At 45.4% G+C, this 18,735-nt stretch overlaps 1 long non-coding RNA gene across 1 annotated transcript in view; it reads left to right on the top strand.

Annotated features, from left to right (window-relative positions):
- LOC109285150 (uncharacterized) overlaps positions 1-7,594 on the top strand; it is a 44,672-nt gene extending 37,078 nt beyond the window's left edge. The window contains exons 2-3 of the long non-coding RNA XR_002092810.2: positions 2,197-2,310; positions 7,156-7,594. This is a non-coding gene — a long non-coding RNA (uncharacterized LOC109285150). The remainder of the gene's footprint in view (positions 1-2,196; positions 2,311-7,155) is intronic.
- Positions 7,595-18,735: the final 11,141 nt, after the last annotated feature.

Genomic DNA, 18,735 nt, shown 5'->3' with positions numbered 1-18,735 from the left:
GCTCACACTTTCTGTTTTGACAGGACGTGGGATCACAGATACCAGAATAGGAATACTTTCAGTGAGTCACATACACCTTCTGCCTCTTACTACAGGATTTGTCCAATGCAGGACCTCACATTGTTGTCCTGGCTAAGAACAGGAAAATCTCCTTTTAAACAATTTGTGAGTTCGCCAGTTATTTTGGACCCCAGCTCTGACTAGATGATTTCTTTATATTATTGTTGTTTTGTGAGAACAGCAAGTTGCACAAAACTATTGTAGCCATGCAGCTTTAAATGTTTCAAGTAACGTGGTTCCCATTAGTTTCCTCAAGTGAATACACTGAAGTCTAGCAAATCTTACCAAGTTGGAAATGTTTTTCCAATGCATGCTCTACATTTTCTGTTCCTCTGCCTTATTTTAGGGTTTTTTCCAACCTTGTTCCTTTACACAATGAAGATGACTATTCCATTCTAGGCTTTAATGTTTTACCTCATGTGTCTGTAGATGGTCTTATCCCCTCTACAACAATTTTGCTGTTACAAAGTTTGGTTCCACAAATACTGTCCAGTGGCTTTACTAGGTTCCGGTAGTTTTCTGCTTTCCTTCACAACTGTTACTACCCCATCTCCTCTGCATATACTATTCTGTCGTTCTTTCACTTGGGCCTGAAGTTTTATTTCACTTTTGTTAAAATGGCCTTTGGTTTCTTACTTCTTCTAAGCCTGTCTTCTCGGCAACTTCACATGAAGAAAATCTAATCTGAAAGGGGTGGAATGGGAATCCAAACCATTTGTTTTACGGGATGCCAATTGCTATTTCATCATGACTCACAAGTATGCCTTATAAGGAGATCATTAGCAGAGCTTTGCTGTATTTAACCTGGTAACAAATGACAGTCAATTAAGAATGCCTAAAAAGTCTCTTTTTATTGACTGTTAGCCTGCAGAATTGCACATCTCTCCTTTCTTGGCAGTGAGCCTCTTCAATATGATTAATTACTTTCAAATCTCCATAGGTCCATAACTGTAAAAGACAAGATACCTACTATAAATCTGTAAATAGAGTATTTATTAGTGCAAAAAATGGGAAGAGGGATATTTCAGCTGTCATCTTAGCTAAGAGGAAATCCCATACCGTGTTTAAATTCTGGAGTGTGCTCACTGAAAACCATATCTCTATCAACATCCCTTCAAGCTACTGCCAGTCATTTAACAATGATTTCTTCTCTCAGCCATCATGTAGAGAAGTGTGTCAGTGTGTGTGACAGGTGAGGAGGTGCCCAAAAGAAGGGCAAAAAAGATGAGGGAGTCTTTGGTGGAAGGTGAAGGACTCACCCAGACATCAGGGGAGATTCAGCTCCAGTTTAGGCTTCTTCCAAAGCTTCTGGCTCCTTGTACTGTACCTCTTGACCTCCTTCTTCACAAACACTTCCTACCGTGGTCCCTGCATTCATAATGCTTCACCCTGGTTAAGGGACCTAGAGCCTGCTTTCACAGGGCTGTGGAGCAGGTCACCATCATCCCTTCTAGTTCTTATCTTAGGCAGATCCCTTCCCTTCAGTTCTCTACCCCAAGGAGTCCCCCAACACCTGGATTTTATCTTACATAGGAAATTAGCATGAATGCCGTGTGCACCCAGAAGCTGGCGCTGTGGCACTGGCAGTGGGGGTGGGGGGTGAGCACCGATTGGTGGTTGGTGTCCATCTGCTGATGCTGCTGGCAGCATCAGCGGTGGCCAGAGGCAATTGCAGACCACCCGCAGATGCCACCAGCAGTGTCGGCAGCGAGGGCGGGAGGGGGGTGGTGAGTGGCGACTGCCGGGAGGTGCCACCAGCAGTGTCGGCAGTGCCTTTTTGCAGGGGATGCACTGCCACCACTACGCTCACGTGCACGTGCACCCCCTACATGTCACCAGTGGAAGTTAGCTTCCCAATTAACAACTAGCCCTACTGTCCAGGTGACACCACCAGAGTCTCCCTATGCCTGACGAAGGGTGTTTTTGCCTGAAAGCTTGCAAAGAACTGTTTTCCAACTATTTAATTGATTTAATAAGAGACATCACATCTGCCCAAAGCACTTTGCCTGCCTATGTGCTTAGATCAACACAGCCACAACCAACAGCCCTGCATGACCCACACTTCCTGTCAATGGACTTCCTGGGGCAAAATGGACTTCACCTCTCAGCGAAAGGTAAAAGTCTTTTCTCCAACAGGTTGGCTGATCTCCTACGTTGGTCTTTAAACTAGTTCAGATGGGGGATGAGGAGGCAGAAGAAGGAGAACATCAGGAACCTGCAATCCATGGGACATGCAACAGTATAGAACAGGTAAGCAATAAGCAGGTAAGCAATAAGGGGCCCATTGGGCATCAGAGCCAGGGGGCAACAAAGGCGCCAGTCAGAGGGCTCAAGTGCCTATACACTAATGCTAGGAGCATGGGGTACAAGCAGGATGAACTAGCACTCCTGCTTGCAGAAAACACCTACAACTTAGTGGGGTTAACAGAAACCTGGTGGGACTCTACCCATGACTGGGCAGTACACATTGAGGGCGATAAACTGTACAGAAAGGATAGAATAGGGAGGAGAGGAGGAGGGGTTGCGCTCTGTGCCAAGGACCATTATACATCGACCCTTATCAAAATGGAATTGGAGGAGGAGAAAGTAGAAGAATTGTGGGTTAGGATACATGGAGGTCAAGGAGAAAGGGATTTGGTGGTAAGGGTCTGCTCTGGACCCCACACTAAGGGGAAGAACTAGATTTGGAACTCCTGAGGCAGCTCTTGGAGACCATAAAGACTAGAGAAGCGGTAGTCATGGGGGACCTAAACTACCCGGACATCTGCTGGGAGATGCAGACAGCAAATTCCCAAGTTCATGCGGTTCCTATCCTGTGTTCAGGACCTCCACCTGACGCAGGAGGTACATGGTCCTACTAGGGGGAATGCCTTACTGGACCTGGTATTGGCAATGGGGGGTGACATGGTAGGGGACCTACAGATCAGTGGTCACCTGGGGGACAGTTAACACCAAATAATAGAATTCACCATAAGGCATAGAGTGGGAAAGGTAGCTAGTAGGGTGGAAGTGCTAGACTTTAGGAAGGCTGACTTCAGCGAGCTCAGGCGTTTAGTCAATGATGCACTGCAGGGTAAGAGATTTGGCGAGATGGGATCCCAGGAAGGATGGCTGTGCCTTAAGGAAGCGATCATTCGGGCACAGAGGGAGATGATCCTGATGTGGGAGAAAAGGGGGAAAGGGGCCAAGTGGCTTCCTTGGCTGACCAGAGAAATCCAGAACAGCCTAAGGGCAAAAAGGGGGGCATATAAGCAGTGGAAACAGGGAGAGATTACTAAAGAGGAGTACGCCTCCTCAGCTTACAGTTGTAGGGGGGCAGTTAAAAAGGTCAAAGCTACCTCGGAGCTGAGGATGGCATCCCAACTTAAGGATAACAAAAAATTGTTTTTCAGATATATAGGGAATAAAAGGAAGGCCCAGGGCGGTATAGGACCACTACTGAATGGGCAAAAGCAATTGGTGATGGACAGGAGGGACAAGGCTGAACTCCTCAATGAGTTCTTTGCCTCAGTGTTCCTAAATAAGGGGCACAACAAATGTCACAATAGGATCGTAGAGAGACAACAAGCGTTGACCCTGAGATGGTGCAGAGTCACTTGGAAGGACTGGATGTGTTTAAGTCAGCAGGCCCTGATGAGCTCCATCCGAGGGTGCTGAAGGCACCAGCTGATGTCATTGCACAGCCACTGGCAGGAATATTTGAGCACTCGTGGCACATGGGCCAGGTCCCGGAGGACTGGAAAAGGGCCAATGTCTTCCCTATTTTCAAGAAGGGGAGGAAGGAGAATCCAGGCAACTACAGGCCAGTCAGTCTCACCTCCATCCTTGGTAAAATCTTTGAAAAGATTATTAAGGCTCACATATGTGAGAGCCCGGCAGGAAAAATTATGCTGAGGGGAAACCAGCACGGGTTCATAGCAGGTAGATCATGCCGGACTAATCTAGTCTTTTTTTATGACTGGGTTACAAAGCACCTGGACACGGGAGTAGGGGGAGGTATCATTTACTTAGACTTCAGGAAGGCCTTCAATATGGTATCCCACCCCATAGTAATGAACAAATTAAGAGGCTGTGACTTGGATGATTACACAGTCCAGTGGGTGGCGAATTGGCTGGAGGATCATACCCAGAGAGTGGTGGTGGATGGGTTGGTGTCGACCTGGAAGGATGAGGGCAGTGGGGTCCCGCAAGACTCGGTCCTTGGACCGATACTCTTCAATGTCTTCATCAGTGACTTGGACGAGGGAGTGAAGTGTACTCTGTCCAAGTTTGCAGATGACACAAAACTGCGGGGAGAAGTGGATACACCGGAGGGCAGGGAACAGCTGCAAGCAGACCTGGACAGGATGGACATATGGGCAGAAAACAATAGAATGCAATTTAACAAGGAGAAATGCAAAGTGCTGCACCTAGGGAGGAAAAATATCCAGCACACCTACAGCCTAGGAAATGACCTGCTCGGCAGCATGGAAGCGGAAAGGGATCTCAGAGTCCTGGTGGACTCCAAGATGAACATGAGTCGGCAGTGTGACGAAGCCATCAGAAAAACCAATGGCACTTTATCGTGCATCAGCAGATGCATGACGAACAGATCCAAGGAGGTGATGCTTCCCCTCTATTGGGTGCTGGTCAGACCACAGTTGGAGTACTGCGTGCAGTTTTGGGCACCACACTTTAAGAGGAATGTGGATAACCTGGAGAGGGTCCAGAGAAGGGCCACTCATATGGCTAAGGGCTTGTAGGCCAAGCCCTATGAGGAGAGACTGGGGCACCTGGACCTCTTCAGCCTCCGCAAGAGAAGGTTGAGAGGCAACCTTGTGGCTGCTTATAAGTTCATCACGGGGGCACAGAAGGGAATTGGTGAGGATTTATTCACCAAGACGCCCCCAGGGGTTACAAGAAATAATGGCCACAAACTAGCAGAGAGCAGATTTAGACTGGACATTAAGAGGAACTTCTTCACAGTTCGAGTGGCCAAGGTCTGGAATGGGCTCCCAAGGCAGGTGGTGCTCTCCCCTACCCTGGGGGTCTTCAAGAGGAGGTTAGATAGGCATCTGGCTGGGGTCATTGGAACCCAGCACTCTTTCCTGCGTATGCAGGGGGTCGGACTCAATGATCTATTGAGGTCCCTTCTGACCCTAACATCTATGAATCTATGAATAATCCCCACTTGAGCACCTTTATTATTAGAGAGATTAGCTGTCCCCAGGCCCCAGTGCCCTTTCTACAGGAAAGACCCTTCTGTTTGACCACAATGCTCCAAACTAGCTTGCATTTGGTTTTTGAAAGGTAGTACAGGATACAGTTGCTTGTGAGAGCAGGGGGTTGGAATTAGTGCCCCAGGAGGTCTCTTCCCAGCCTATGATTTTCCATACCAGCATTAATACACCTACAAGCAGCACATGTAGGGTGCATTCAAGCACATAAGTGTAGCTTGCATCACTTGAAAGTATGACAGAGAACACTCTCCCTGTGGTTCCCGGGGAGCTGGAGAAGGGAATGCACTTCTTGAAGCAATTTCCTTCCTACAGTGCTTAGGCTACACATGGCTGGGCTGGGCTGAGCTCCAACTACCCAGAAGAGCTAACCCTGCCGACTCTTCAGCACAGCAGAGTCAGCAGAGCTCTGCATGTAGAGACTCCCTGTCCAGAACAGGATTGCATGCAGATTTGCCTTGACCCTCATTCATCCTGGCCAGCTATAGCCAAGTAGCACAGGGCAGAGAGGAAAAAATAGGCTAGTATATAGATGACCACCACTTTGCCATGCATGCAGCATGGGCACCAATTTTTGGCTAGAGTGGCACAGTATAGTCTGGTACGGGGCTCCTAAACCTGCGAAGCAGGCCAGCAATGTAAAGTGACACAATCTGGACCTCCCAGTCTCTCCCCATTTGTTTTTATTTGTCTCTGTACTTCTGATATTCAACACTGCAAAGGTTTTGAGAGAGAATTTCTATTCCTGACTCTATAGAAAATAAAGTTCATCTAGGTCTGGCTGCATTTGTGTTCCTTTACAAAGGATTCCTGTCTGATTCCTGACTTGAAGTCGGTGCTGTGCTGCTCTTGTGCTGGGCTACAAGAGTTTGCTATTGCTAATTACAAGATGTCTTTTCTCGCAGCAGGTATTGACCAGATCTGTAGACAATGAAAAACATTGCCCTCTGTGTAAGCATTAAGTCATTATGCATTACCTAGGCCAGTGATTTAGACAAGTATTAAATCTACACTATGTCAAAACAGAGGAAATAGAGTTCTAATCACACTGACGCGTGACATACAATTAAGGATGTTTGCAAATTAGCATTTATGAATAAAACTCAAGTTTAAATGGATATTCAGCAGAAGCTAATGAGGTTTAAGGACTCAGGTAAGGTACGTGCATACAATGTAAATCAATTAAGCATGAATAATAGATAAAATTGTGTATAACATATTTGTAAATGAAAGAGTCAGAAAGTGGGGGGAAATACCAATAGGGTGAGTATTCTCACTGCTACTGCTACTGTGCTGTTTGCAAGAGCTGAATGTTGGCAGCAAGATGGGCTGTTGGTTCACCTTGAGGAGCAGCGAATATTGCTTCACTCCAATAAATTACGAACCCAGGAAACAAGTGCCACACAGATTTCTCTCCTCCCTCAGCCCTCCTTGCATCTCTCAAATGCCTCCCATCATTTACAAATGCAATTTGCTATCAGATTGCTTGGGTAAATCTGGGGATTAGACTACAGCTGACATTTTAACAAGCTGGGAAAGGATTTTTTTTCCTTTCCTCTTCTCAGTACTGGTGTCCCTCCTATGCCCTTTCTGCTACAGCAATATTTCACCTGGACAGGTTAAGTTTTATTACTGCTACAGGTGTCTAAACATGCAGAGATGTTCATAAGTAATGGTAGGAAGCATCCCCAAGTGTTTGTTTTAAGTCACTGCCAGAGTCGAAGCTGATGAATATTTGAGATGGGCAAGAAAAGGTGCTTTAATGCTCAGAGAAATGTAAATCATTCAGAAAGTATAGGTGTGCAATTGACTGTTGTAGTGTCAAAGGTACATATGTTTTCAACATACTCCCTTAGCTAAGCCATCTCTACATTTCCAGAAAGAAAAGGAGCAGAAGAAATCTTTGCTAGCCTGAAAGGTGTCTGAAGGAGTTTGGTAAGGATAATAAATCTGCAGCAGAAATTATTATTGCAGGAAAAAAAAGCAAATGTCAGCCTTCTATAAAAGGTAGTCAGTGCAACTGATGGCACATATAACCTTCGAAGCATCTCCAATGCAGACAGATGTTGACCCATTGGAGGGAATTCCAAAAAGAAAAATTATTTGAGAGCTGAAAGGATGGACTTGGGAGGAAAGATCAGAAGCACGAATGGGGAGGTAAAGGAAGGGCATGTTTTTGTTAATATCTGATGAGTAAATGCCCAAAATGGAGTTGTTTAATCTGGATGAAATATTTTGGATGAAAAATGTATTTACCCAAAAATGTAACTTTGAGGCTGACTATTTGTAAGCAGAGAGTAAATCTGGAAACTGGCTTCAGTAAAAAAAATAAAAATAAAAATAATTGTTTTTTCTGTTAAAAGTCTATTTTCCAAATGAATTATTTTGAGTTTCAGTTCAAAATGATGTTTTGGAGATGAAACTGGTGACAACTTTTTTTTTTTTTAAAGAAACAAAATGTTTTGTTTTTGGATGACACCCCCCGTCCCCCTCCCCCTCCCCCCCCCCCCCCAGCCAAGAGATTTAGTCGGAATAAAACTTGTGTTGGGAATTTGTTTTGATGAGAAGAAATCAAACCTTTTTGAATTTTCGGTGACTCAAAATGAGAATGCATTTTTTTTTTCCAGAATCAGCAAACAAAACAACTCTACTCATAGGGGCAGGAGTAGAAAAGTGGGTCAAATTAAGACATATAGGTTTCAACATCAGGAGCAGGCAGGCAAGGCAACAACGAAAAACCCAGCAATATCAGGAGCAAATCTTTTCTGATGGTGAAATGTAGGGATTTGATGGTACTTTTGGAAAGGTACTGTGCTCATCTTTCACTGCAGCAGGTTTGTAGGAAACTTTTTGGACATAATTGGGATATGCAAATCCTCTCTGGGCAAAACTTACTAATATCTCATGTGGCAGGGATCGGTCCAGCATTCAAAGGGTGGAACAGACAACCTCATAGATCCTGTAAGAGTTTAGTATCTTCTGTGAAATCCTCCAGATCCTTTCTTAGGAAGAAGTGAATCATTTCTAGAGGTCTCTGCTAGGTGTTAATAGAATCCTCCTGTACCTAGAGTTTAAGGTGAAAGAAAATCTTTACATGATGTATTCTGACCTCATGTCTATAAAAGCTCACAAAAAAAGAAACCATCGAATTGCTCCTCTTTCCGGAGGTATAACAAATAGATGTTGCTCCCTGAGTACTGGTGGTGCCTGGGATGGCAGTGGCCATCTATTTTGAGCCCCTACATTGGCACCTGGGGCTGGTGCCATGCTCACCCACCCCTAGTTATACCACTTCCACTTTCTCTCTTCCCTTTGGCATCAAATGCAGGTCTTTATGGTATCAGTAGTGAAGCAGATTTACTTCCAGTCATGGATATAAATGTTGAGTAATGTTGTTCTAATGAAACTACACTGGAAATGACTCCCACAGACAGCTGCTTTTAGAGATCTGTCATTTAACCTGTTTTTAATGCATTTTACTTGCAACCTATCGATATCATTCTATTACTAGTTTTTTAATCAGAATTTTCTAAAAAACAAAAAAAAGTTAATTCAAATGCCTGACTAAAGTCTGTTACATCTAATAGATCCTTTCATTAACCAAACCTGTAAGTGCCTCAGAAATATAGGGCTTATCTCCCAAAGAAACATGTTAATTTGCATTTGTAATATTCATGTTCTTTACTGATTGAATGCCATATCAACTTTTCCTTTATTTTGCCTAGTAGTGATCTCAGCCTGGAAATCAGCCAGGTCTCCCCAACTGCCTTTTGTGAAGAAGCACATTGTGGAGAAAACTTACCTGAGTCAGGGGAGAGGCGGTGGGACACCATGCCAGCAGCTGATCATGGTGAAAGTGAAACGGCGGTGGCCAGAGCCACCTCAGGCAAAGATCAAAGAAAAAACCCACAGTGGAGCCAGAAGGAGCTGGGAACGGCTCCTGTTTCCACCTGGGTGCACTTTATAAAAGCGTGCTGGGAGGCGATTGGCTGGGCAGATACCCAGCACCCAAACAAAAGGCCTGGCAGGAAGGAAGCCAGGGGGACCAGAAGCAGTGTCCCCAACTGGCCCAGAGGGGCCAGAGCACCTGGATGATCCTGGTGAGGGGATGTGGTGGCTCCCTTGGAAGGGGAGCACAATGGGAACACTGGGCCAGCAAGGGCCCAAGGAGTTGCTCACAGGGCTGGCGTGGACTGAGGTCGGCATCAGTAGTGACTTGGACACTGGTAGATACAATGGGGATGGAACCCTGATGTGGATGACAGGCAGCAGGTACTGAACCCAGGGAGGAAACAACATGTCAAGGGGGGGGGTGAAGCCTGGGCGGAGTCAGACGCTGCATAAGCTGAAAGCAAAGGGGCCACAGGGGACATGCGGTACGAATATCACCAGTAGCCAACAACTGCAGCTCCTAAGAAACGGAGCGCCAGGGAGGGTCAGAGCATCGGCCCTGTTGGACAACATTATGGTTGGCATTAGGCAGGGTGTAGGGGAGGTGGAGCCCCGAGAAGAAATAACTGCAAGAACGACCAAGGGAAAGTACCTGGGGATGCAGGAACAGACATCTTCCACCCAATAGGAAACTACTTACCATAGAAGACGTGGCAGGAGATACCCCTGAGGAACTGACCCGAGGCCACTCCCAATAGCCTGGCCGTGCAGCCCAAGAAGCCATGGAGAGGTTCAAGAAGAACCCAAACACACAACGCTCGGGGGAGAAGCACGGAAGGTTACAACTTGGTGCATTGGGCAGGAACGGTGAAACAAGGGTGACCCTGGAGGCCGATACAGCTATGGAGATGAACCTGAACCCCCAGATTGATTTGTTAGGTCAAACATTGCATGCAGTATCTAAAGTGCTGGAGGTCCAACAGCAACAAGCCAAACAGCAACAGGAGTGGATGTGTTGGAATTGGACTGCTTTCTGGAATATGACACTTGAGGTTGACATAAAGGTTTATATGGAATCATTTGAGAGGATGTTGATTCAGACAGGGCTGGACAGGTGAAAATGGGCTAGCCAGCATGGGTTACTAGTAGTGGGCAAGGCACAGGCTGCTTATCAAGCCTCACTGCAGGAGGAAGCCTTTGACTATGGAAAGGTTAAGGCAGCCATATTGCAGCAGTTAGAGCTCACCCCAGACCACTATCACAGGTTATTCTGGGCCTGAAAGAGAAAGGAAGACCACAGACTCAGGAACTTGATGCAGTTATTGAAAGATCTCTTGGATAAATGGGTACCACCAGGCAAGGTCAATCAAGTGGCCCTGGCTGACCAGATCCTACTTGAACAATTCATAAAAGATCTGGACAAGGACACTTAGCTGTGGGTGAACCAGCACCTTCCTCAGACAGCTGCTGAAGCCTAAAGAATAGCAGAGGGGGAACTGCTTAGAGAAAAAACTACAGAAGTTCAGGGACTACCCCTAAGAAGGAGGACGAGCCCCAGTGGGGGCCTATGCGCCATGTCAGGCAAGGAATCATATGTTATCAATGTGGCAAGACTGGACACATTTCTTGAGAATGCACACTAGGGGCCTCAGAGAAATGGAGACCCACTGGAGAAGCTATGGGGTCGAAAGAGCAACATGAGACCCATGAACCGATTGATGAAATGGACTGTAGTTTTGGGAATGGCAAAGAAGTAGAGGGGTGAGACCATCCTATGGTGACAGTGTGGGTGGCGGGTAAGCCACTTCAGGCCACACTGAACACCGGTTGCTCCCAGACACTAATACGGTGGGGGCAATTCCTGAGAGTGTTTTCAAATGGTGTCCCCCAGTTAGAATGCGCTGCATATGTGGTGAGATGGAAAAATATGAAAGGGGCTTCATGGACGTGAGAATCACCAGTTGCAAGGGCAAATTATGCGTCGGAGTTGCCCCACAGTTAGATGACCAGATGATTGTGGGGTGCGGTTTGTCACCACTCTATGAGGTATTAGAATAAGTGTGCACAGAGGAGATAAGATGTAGAAGACGGCCCTGGGGGGGAAGGTTCAATAGCGGAAGAGGATACAGCTTCATACAGTGAGGAAGAGTGGGTTAGCCTCAGGACAGGTGCTGAGGGCGTGCACTTTTGAACAGCCCAAGAGGAGGACAATGAGCTACAGAGGATCCAGGAGACAGAGGTTCCTTGGGTAGAGGAAGAGACCGTATGGCCTGAAATGGATGTAAGTGACGCTTATTTTTGGGTGCATAGGGGTTTGTTATACTGAGTAAAGAAGCATCCACTCCGAGAAGAGTGGACCTGACAGCTAGTAGTCCCTAGAAGGCTCCACAAGAGGGTATGGAGGTTGGCACATGCTAGCCCTATGGGCAGCCACTTTGGGGCAGACAAGATGGTGACCAGGATTAGGCAGTGGTTTTTTTGGCCGGGGATGAGGGATGACATTACATGGCATTGCGAGGCCTGTCCAGAATATCAGAGGGTCCAACAGAGACGGCCTCCACGGGCACCATTACAACTGATGCCACTCATTGAGGTACCCTTCAATTGAATAGTGCTAGATGTAGTGGGGCCCTTAACAAAGAGTAGTGCCAGACACCAATATATATTAGTCATCATTGACTACGTTACGCGCTACCCAGATGCAATACCACTGAGATTGGCAATGGCCCCACGAATTGCGGAGGAATGATTAAAATGGGTGTCCTGGGTGGGAGTTCCAAGGGAAATAACTGCAGATCAGGGACGAATTTTATGTCCAGAGTTATCCAGGCCATTTGTCAACTGTTGAGGATCTGTCAACTCCATATCTCGGTGTACCACCCGCAGACTAACGGGCTGGTAGAATGCCTGAATGGTATGATTAAATGACTATTGCGGCGATGTACCCAGGATGAACTGAGGAGGTGGGATTTGATCCTAATACCTCTCCTCTTCGTGCTGAGAGACACCCCACAGGCGTCCATGAGGCTGTCCCCATTTGAATTAATATATGGCCATAAGCCGCGAGGGCTGTTACAAGGGATAAGAGAGGAATGGAAAAACACAGGATGACCAGAAGTCGGGGTACAACACTACCAACAGGAAATGATAGAGCAACTGGCAAAAACTATGCAGCTTGCTCAGGAGAACTGGCCGAGGCCCAGCAGAAGCAACAGTGGACGTATGACAAAGGGACCTGCACTAAAGATTTTCATGTTGGAGATAAGGTCCTCGTACTACTCCCCACTACAGGTGACAAGTTGTTGACGCGATGGCAAGGCCTGTTCAAGATTGTGCGCAAGCTGGGCCTGTGGACTATGAAGTACATTGCCCTGGGCATAGAAAAGAGTGACAAATTTATCACGTCAACTTATTGAAGGTGTGGTGAGAACCAAAGGGTTGACTGTTGATCCCAGAAGACCTGTGGGAGGAATTAGGACCCAAGGTAGGGGAGTCACTGGAAGGACAGGAACCAGGTGGCCAACCAGAATATGGGCCAGAACTTGACACCCGACAATGAAACCAGTTGAGGAGGTGGCAAGGTTAGGTGAAGTGTTGGCCAAAAGCCCGGCTGGGCCCAAAGGATACAGCATGAGATCCATACACCAGAAGGGACCGTCGTGTGAGAAAGGTGGAGGCCCATCCCCCATCACTGGTGAGAGAAGGTCTGAGGCAAACTATGAAAGATGTTAGCTCAAGGGATCATTGTGCCTTTGTGCAGTTCCTGGCGAAGCCCAATGGTAATAGTGCCGAAGAATGATGGTACACTCAAAATATGTATTGATTTTTGGAAGATTAATGAAGTCGCCAGATTCAATGCCTTCCCCACGTCACATGTGGAGGAGTTGCTAGAGCAGCTAGAACAGGCTTGGTGTATCTCCGCTACTGACATGGCAAAGGGGTATTGGCAGATCCCCGTAGTATAAAAGGACCGGCAGAAAATGGCCTTTGGCACCCCCTGGGGACTGTTCGAGTTTACGAGAATGCCTTTTGGCCTGCACAGGGCAGCAGAGACCTTTTAACAGTTGATGGACTGCCTTCTAGCCCCACACATGATGTATGCAGTCACATATATCAATGATGTAGTAATTTACTCGCAGACATGGGAGCAGCATTTATGTCATGTAGGGGTGGTGTTACAAGAAATACACCAGATGGGCATGACGATCGACCCAAAAAAATGCACTTTAGGGGTGCAAGAGACTAATTATTTGGGGTTTAGATTAGGGCAAGGTAGAATAAGCATTCTAGTTAGTAAAATAGACATAACAAAAAGATATCCGCCTCCACAGACAAAGTGACAGATGCGGGCTTTTCTAGGACTGGTATATTATTATAGGAGGTTCATCCCCCGCTTCACAGAAAAAAAATGCAGCACTAACAGATGCTGTAAGAGGGAAAGTACAGGGCCCAATTGGATGGACTCCTGAGATGGAACAAGGTTTTGAAGACATCAAAAGAGATTTGTGTAGTGAGGTAGTCTTTGTAATGCCCGATTTTTCTAAAACCTTCATCCTGCAGACAGATGCCTCCGAGATGACCATAGGCATGGTAGTTTCCCAGGAGCAAGGGGGCATAGACCGCCCCCTTGCCTACGCTAGCCAGGAATTAAATGACGTGGAAACCAGATATTCCACCATGGAAAGGGAGTGCCTGGCCATAAAGTGGACGGTAAACTATTTTAGATATTATTTAATGGGGCGAGAGTTCGATCTAGTTACTGATCATGCCCCTTTACAATGGCTAAATAAATTTAGACACAATAACACCTGAATAATGTGGTGGGCATTGTCACTACAGCCATTTAAGGTTAGCGTGAAATATCAACCAGGGACGACTAACCGCATTGCTGATTTCCTGTCAAGGTGTACCGAGAGAAAAAGGACTGATGACGAGATGCCCCAAGGCAACTTAAACAGGGGAGTATCTGGAGAAAAATGACCTGAGTCAGGGGAGAGATAGCAGGATGCCACGCCAGCAGCCAATCACAGAGAAAATGAAACCGCAGTGGCTGGAGCTGCCGCAGGCGAAGATCAAAGGAAAAACCCATGGTGGAGCTGGGAGGAGCCAGGAACAGCACCCGCGTCTGCCTGGGTGCACTTTACAAATGTGTGCCTGGGATGATTCCCTGGGCGGATGCCCACCACTGAGATAAAAGGCCCGGCAGGAACCCTGACAGGGACAATAGGTGGCAGGTACCAAACCCGGGGAAGAAACAACACGTCAAGGGGGGTTGAAGCCCAGGCGGAATCAGATGCCATGTAAGTTGATGGTAAAGAGAGGCTGCGGGGGATGCACAGTTTGAGTATCACCAGTAGCCAATGACCACAGCCCCTAAGGAACCGAGTGCCACGGCGGGTCAGAGCATCGGCCCTGACAGACAACATCACGGTTGGCATTAGGCAGGGTGGAGCTCCGAGAAGAAATAACTGCAAGGACGACCGAGGGAAAGTACCAGGCAGGACCAGACATCGTCCTCCCAATAGGAAACTACTTACCATCAAAGATGTGGCAGGAAAGACCCCTGGGGAGCACTCTTCCAGCCTTCTAGATTTTGCGTTTGCCAAGATTTATTAAAATTAATTTCAGTAGCCCTGAAATCTCCACATCCAAGTCTTTTAGGATTCAATGAACGTTCACTAGGCCTGCTGGATTTAAAAGTATTTCTCTTTGGTAAATTTTGTTGAACATTCTTTCCATTTACTAATGGACTTCAAATGAGTTCATTAGAGGTTCATTCTGCTTCCTTCCAAATGCAGGATATTAATATTTATTGAATGCTGCTGCCCTTTTAGCATAATTATTTACCATTTTACTTTCTCCATTCATTAGTGGGACTGTCACATCACTAGGATTATTTTGTAGCTACTATGTGTAAAACATTACTTCCTATTTTCTGAAACCCTGGCAGCCATTAATTTTTCATTTAAGTTTTTAGCTGCCCATATAAGTTACCTGCGTTTCATACCTTTTAATTAATATAAGACTGTTATTTTATTCCTCCCTTCCATTTTTTCTGTGTTACATTTTATGACTATTTTGTGTATCATTTTGCAATTGAAGCAGGAGTTTTTAGCCAAAGTTGCCTCCCTCTCCAACTGTGGGAACAAGTCTAAAGGAATTCCCAATTTGCATTCACATTTTTCCGTCTAATATTTTGCTTCCTATCAGTTGCCTTCATTGGTTTCTGCAGATTTCGGAAATTAGCCTTTTTGAAGCAATATATATATATATATATATATATATTCATTATGGACACAGAGCAAACAGTCCCAACCAGTGTGTGTGTGTGTATATATATATATATATATATATATATATATACATATATATATATATACACACACACACACACACACACACACACACACATACATATATATATGTGTGTGTATATGTGTATATATATGTGTATATACATATATATGTATATATGTATAGGGATATATGTATAGGGTGTGTGTGTGTGTGTATTACTGGTTGGGACTGTTTGCTCTTTGTCCATAATGAATGTAAGCAGGTCATGATTGCTGGTCCCTAGGCAACCATCAACTTTCAGTACAGTGATTTCAATCCAGGCCAAACCAATCCACTTCTCACATCATTAAATATATAAAGCAGAGGTCAATTGTCACATTCCATCCCATCCTGGATCAGTTCCCTTATTCTGCTCTAGTTTTTAACCTGCAGAGTTGCTGCTTCACTCCTTAACAAGTTGTGAAGAGTCCCTTTGGGTCCATCTGTCTTCCTTTTGCTTGGGGCTGTGAAAACAAGGCTTCCTGGCCTTCTGAGAATATAACCACGGTGAGCTACTTCTTGCCTGTACTAAACAGCTGTTGGTAACTGTGCTGACTCCAATCTTATCTGACGATTTTACTTTGAATATCTGACCCAAGCGTGCACGTTAAAAGTGTTTTCACTTCTTTTGAAGAGAGGTTAATTTTTCCCCAATTCCAATCAATACAGGACTGTGTCTTGTGTATATCGATATTTAAGAGACCCAGCCTATTACCCGTTCTGATGGTATTAGATATCCATATTGAGATGAGTTTCTCAAAGGCAGCACTTGTATTACTCCGAGTCATCATACTCTAGAAACAGTCACAAGACTGTTCAGAATGCTGCTACCTAGGAAAGCTGTATCCGCAGCTTCCCTTAGAGTGGAACAATTGGAAATCATATAATGAATTCAGTCGAGTGATGAATTCATTGTTATCCATCACGGCTTGGTCCAAAATACAGCCTGCTGGGTGAAAAGTGTGTTGCATTAGGAAAAAGCTTGGCAGCTAATGCTTGAGTTTGTGGGAGAAGCCAGGAGGGCAATAAAATAACAGCAAAGGGGCGGTACTAAGAAGGTAACCCAGTGCAAGCTCAAACGTAACGGGTCACAAACAGATTGAACTTATATGTCAAAGAACATGAGGGAACAATTTTTTTCAGTTGTGTACATAAGACCAAGGTTTTCAGCCCACTCCAGGAATAGTAACACCAGTGATTAAAGATATGAGCAAGGGCTAGTGTTGTAGGCCATATTTACAAATAATCCCACAGCAGCTTGTGCCAATGAATATCAGAGCAAATCAGGTAGCTATGATTCCAGCTGTTTTTCCACATTTATTGTTTGTAACTAGGAGGCTAGTTTGAAAGGGCATTGGACTAGATGACCTTACGAGGTCCCTTACAACCCTAATTTTTTATGATAATTTAACTTTCTATGAAAGCAACCAAAATGGATCATTTAGAGCAGTGGTGCTCAACCTTTTGCCCCTGTGGGCTAGAGAAGTGATATGGGGCTGGTTCACAGGCCACACTGGACCCCTTGCACCAAGATTGCATTTGGATGTCTAGAATGTGCCCCATGCAGTCTCAGATGGCCCTCATCTGCTGCGATTGGGCCCCATGGGTAGCATTGGCTCAGATCCCAGTGCACAGGACTGGGAAAAGGCAGTATGGGGCCCTGCACCACCTCTACCCAGCCCTGCATGCTGGGACTGGGCTCTGAGCTTCCCTGCACACCTGATCTAGAGCATAGGGTCATAGCCTACATGGCACCCAACGGACCTGGAGGGAGCTCTGCAGGCTGGATGATATGATCCTGGATCTGGGCCGCAGGCCAGGAGTTGACCATCCCTGATTTAGAGGAAAGAAATGCAACAGGAAGGCACAGAATTCATATCTTTCTACAATCTTATCCCTTGTAAATGGCTGCAATGCACCTTTTCAGGGGAGCAGGCAAGTGCTTGACTGGAAGAGGACAGGGGAATTCAGATGCCAGAGGAACCTGCAGCAAGTCCTTTGTTTGAACAAGCTACTGTGAAGCAAATGTGTATTTACTTTATTTCAATGTGTAAGTTGTTCCAAAAAGCAAATGTTTAAGAGTCCATTTTAAGACAAAATCCATCTGTTTATCCAACACTTTTCAGAAAGAGTTTATTTTATCTAAAATTAACTTGTCTGACACATTGTCATGGCTGGGTACCATAGCAACAGTGGCAACAGCTATGTCATGTGACACAAATCTTATCAGAAATTAACCATATTGCTTCTCCAACACTTTTCAAACCTATTTGCACAGTATTATTTCCCCCTCCCCCCGCTAGACCTTTGCCCAACTTGAAAACCCTGTTTAGTGACAAGCAGAAACATGTCTGGTGCTCAGTAGATTGCTCTTCTTCCTCATCCTCCTCTTGATTTAGTGTGTGCCAGCACTTGACTGTCTGCACGTACAAACAAGCACACACACATAAGCCCAGCCCTAAGAAACACATTTTTAGTTTAGACACGAACTAAGAGCTAGATCCTATTGTCCCTATATAGGTCCTTATGTGAACTTAATTTGTCTACATGGATTTAGGTACCTAATGGGCAACTTATTCCAACCTATTCAAACCCCTGAATATCCATTAATGAGTCTACATTTATAGCATGCTGTCATCTTAGCCTTTACATTAGGTCACCAAAAAACCCAACAAAACCCACCCTGCTGCCTCCCCAAAAAACCCAGTGGTGTTAATGAGGAGAACTCAGCTACCTTCTGTAAAAACAGTTTTTCAGGGACTCAAGCAGGTTTGAAAAGGGTTAAGTACCTAATAGGTAGACTATGATCTGGCTCTAAGACTTCAGATAGCATCCAGAGTGTTTGGGACAATAACATAAGTTTGAGGAGAGAGATTTTTTTTTTCTGTGGTTCTCTTGGAAAGGTTTATGTTGCAAAAATAATTTAATTTGAGCTGGTGGAAAAAATGGGTTGGGTTTTTTTTTTTTGTAAAGCTTTTCACAAAACATCTTTCCACTTTCTTGATTAGGAAATTTGAAAATCTGAATTGTTTTCACTGGGTTACAATAAAATCTGCCTTCCAGTGAAACCTGAAGTAACCAAATTACAGGAATGCAGATAAATTCAGAATTTGACCAGTATCCCCAAAAAATCTGTGCCACGTGGCACATATTAGGGACCTCACTGGGCGCATCCAGTTGAGCACGCGCATGAAGTTTGCAGTGCCTCAAAGCTGTTTGAGGTGACGTAAAC

This window comes from Alligator mississippiensis, chromosome 2 (genome assembly GCF_030867095.1).
Source record: "Alligator mississippiensis isolate rAllMis1 chromosome 2, rAllMis1, whole genome shotgun sequence".
Taxonomy (NCBI): Eukaryota; Metazoa; Chordata; order Crocodylia; family Alligatoridae; genus Alligator; species Alligator mississippiensis.
This window is presented reverse-complemented; position numbering and strand designations above follow the sequence as displayed.